Genomic DNA, 4023 nt, shown 5'->3' on the forward strand with positions numbered 1-4023 from the left:
CACTTGTTAGGAGATTAGAACTGAAATATCTGTTTATTTCAAGGTTTTGCTGAGTAACCAGTACAATTGGTGGTTTTCTTAAGGAATTGGAAACATTACCTCCATTTTAAAGCATGCATATATATATATGAATGAATGAATGAATGATATGGAAGGAGGGTAAAAAGTATTGAACTAAAGCATAAACAGTATTGAGATGAATGATTTTTGTGAACATTTGTTTACGTATGCAAAGGTTACTACACTGAATACTACATTCTTGGATGTGTTTAAATTTCAGCATTGTGATCAGGAAGTAGGAATGGAGAAGCAGATTTTTAAATGAGTCCAGTATTTGCCTTCAAGGAAGATTTTTAAGCACATGTACCTTTCACCCTTCTTCCTGCCCCAATTTATTGATTCTTAGTTTTCCGATTATGATTTTGTAGGTAGTCAACAGGTTACATATGTTATCAAGTCCCTTGTTTCTTTCCCATCCAAACGCATCTTGTAGCACAGATTTTTTTGAGAAGATCCTGCGTGTTGTCTGTATCCTTAAAAAAACCAATTCCTATTCCCTGCACAAATATGCTAATGCCCAAATAACATACTTATTAAATAGTATGTTACTGTTCGTGAATACTCCCAATGTAACTCTTTTTGACTTCTAGACATTAATTCTGGACAGCCATATATCCATGCAATGCCAGTTTGGTACTTGACGTGACATATTCATTTTCTAGTATACTTGTAATATAGAGCAAATTTAGAAATGCTGTTTAAAGATGGCAAATTTTCTGGCTTTTAATAGCTGTGTACTTAATTTGTGTTGAGCTGTGAAAATGCTTTCATTAATATTGGTACATATTAGCAAAGTAAAGGTTTATTTTCATGCTCTTTTACAAAAATGCTATTAAATTGGCATTGTAAATGTTTTCAGCGTGAGGCATCTTGCCTAATTTCTAGCTGAAACCATCTACATGTCTTTCCCAGGGAATGGTCCCCTTGTGGTGGATCCATTAGCAGTTGTGAGCATAGCTTTAACAAAAAACTACTTGCATAGTTAATTTTAAAATTAGCTATTAAATGAGTTGGGATTCATATCTCTTATTCTTTTGCTTGTTTGTGTTGCTATTGCACCATTTTTTTAGAGCAAGCCTCCTTTAAAATGTGTTAAATATGATTGATTTATTAAATGTTTGAGCATGAAAGTTCATCTTGTACCAGACTACCGGCAGAAAAGTTAAAATGAGTAAAATAAGAGAGCACAAGCCCTTCTAAGGTAACCCTAAACATTAAAAACTATATGTCTATCGTGAATATACATTTTGTTGGACAGATACTGCGCCTGATTGGATGATTACATTTTGCCCTGAAATTTACATAATTTACATAATTGTTGACTTAATAAAAGCAGGACAGGCTTTTGGCTGTCTTGAGTGCTCAAAGTTTAGATATATGTTCACTTTCGATGAATAATACTAGTTAAATTGCTAACTGCGAAATTACTGGTGAGAAAATTAAGGACTGATAGTGAACCTCCCACCCCTGAAAACTTTGATTTGAAATGTAATGCTTTTTCTTTTAAAGGTGAGATCTTATATGCTAATCTTTTATATTTTAACAAATGTAAGCTAAAACTCTTCACACCTGACTTAAAGGTAGATTAGTTACTTAAAAAACCATTTCTTTATCCTTCTCTGTAATCTCAGAAAAAAAATAAAAGAGTTATGAATAGCAGTGGGGAGCATCAGAGGAAGATGGGGAGATGAATAGCAGTGGGGAGCTTCAGGTGCTTTGAATATATGAGAGTGCTGATGTTATCAGCTCTGGGTTTACTTTGTTAACTTAATTTTTAAAGTGTTTGCCTCAATTTTGCATTTTTTTTTAATGAGCAAAAGGATGCCTGGAATAAAAAGGTAGAATTCTAAGATGAAAACAGTTAAAGGTAAGAGGTTGAAGCTTAAGCTGTTTTTATAAACATCTATTTTATTTGAAAATGAAATGCTATGTGAGTGAAAATGAGAAGAGCTTTTTAAAATTAACTTTTGGCTCTTTTCCGTACGTAACATGGAAAAATTAAATAGGTGGGCAGAGTGCAAGTAAACTATTTTTTAAACAATTTCTTTGGAAGTGGAGGAGAAAAATTGAATCGCAAGTCCCATTGGGTTGGTTGGGGGAAAAAAACAGGATAGTAGTCTGATTAAATTCTTCAAATATCCCCTGTGTAATAGGTTAACAATGTTTGCAAATATTTACAAGGGTCATTCTTATCCCTATATTTTAGAAATCATTTCTGGACATTCTGTGGCCTTAATCTTGAAAAGCAAATACTAGTGCATGTTTTCTTGTCAGTTGTACAGTGTTGTATATTACAATTGATTGTATGAAGTGCACTTAGTCTTATATACAGATCTGTCCTTGGATAATGTCATATATGTTATCTTCCATATTTGAGAGAATGGAAAAAGCCTGCATTTTATGAGATTTGTAATCTGATCCTATACATGCTCCCATTTTAATGAGATTTTAACCGATGCTTAAAATTGCAGTTGTTTGAATGGGCAGGTTTGTTACATAGGTTTCAATCCCACATAGAATAAGTCCCAATAAAGGCAGAATGCTTTGTCTGTTTCTGATAGATGTAGCAAAAATATAACAGGCTCTGTTCTGTTCATGTAGAAGGTTATTTCAGATTACTGCTCAATTACAAGTTGGTTTAAAATACCACTCTGCCTCCAACTGATAGAATTAATTTTAATGAAGTTATTTTGCAAGTTTCTGGTATATTCATAGAATTGGATGTTATAGATCAGTAGTAGTTTAAGCACAGATTTATTCCTGTGAATGCCTCATAAAATGCAAAAGATGGTTTCATCCAGCTTGCCCTGGATTCACAAGTTCACAAAGTTTTTTTCACATAAAAACCACAACTTTGATCACCCAAGAAAAATGGCTAATATTTTCAACATTTGTATAAGTGATCGCCAGGTCCAGTTGCCTTCTGTTCCATTCTGTTTTATTCCATGTATGTATATGTTGCCCAAATCAGTAGATCCTGGATCAATTTAGAATTTCATTTCAGCAAGATGTTCTGGAATCATGACTACAAATTTTGTGTCTTATGAAGAGGATATACTTAACAGAATTTCACAGTTACATTGACTAAATGTATCAGTAGAAGCTAGCCATATATTTTATTTAAAAACATACGCACATTGCACAAAATACAACTAAAAGAACCAGGCCATTGGTTAGCCATCACCTGCCTTTGGTTAGCCATTCAAATTATATCCTGTTCATTGGGACGAAAGCTGCATTCTACTTGTCCAGAATATAGTTTACCTTAGATAAATTGGTTCTGGCATTTTTTAAAATCTAAAAACATCTGTGTAGTATCCACATTGCAAAAATATATTCTGTAGTTAACATAGATGGGCAAGGAACTATTCAGTATTGAGTAAAATTACAATAGATTGAACACTGAGTGACAAACACTTGTGTTGTGCAGGATTTAATATCAAAGTGGACTGTATAATTGCATGAAATCCTTCAAAAATCTCTTGACTTGCAGCTTTGACAACAATAGGCAGTAAAATGTATCTTCCATAAATTGCGCTGGGAAGAGTTACATCTACATAAGCAGTATTTTATAAAATATTTTTTACTATATTCCTTGGAGGAACACTTGCCTGTTTCGAAACCTGAATATTGCTTTTACGTTTAGTAAATGAATAACTAGTATGGGTTCTGGCATTTATATAGAAACAAAACTGCAAGTTTCCAGCTTATTGAAAAATCCGAAGTATTGTATTGCGCAGAATATAACCTGCTTAAAAAGCATACTTCTATTAAAAGAGGTGTGATTAAAATGTATATACATATGACCGTGGGAAAATCAGCTCCTTTCTTTTGTTGTACTGGACAACTAACTTCTGAAATATATTGATAAAAATTGTCAGAGTGCTTTGTACCTTTATGAAATTTTGTACAAATTTCATAAAATTACTAAGTTTTCAAATGTAGAAAACATTACTATATAGG

Source organism: Ahaetulla prasina, chromosome 3 (assembly GCF_028640845.1).
Source record: "Ahaetulla prasina isolate Xishuangbanna chromosome 3, ASM2864084v1, whole genome shotgun sequence".
In the NCBI taxonomy this organism is placed as follows: domain Eukaryota; kingdom Metazoa; phylum Chordata; class Lepidosauria; order Squamata; family Colubridae; genus Ahaetulla; species Ahaetulla prasina.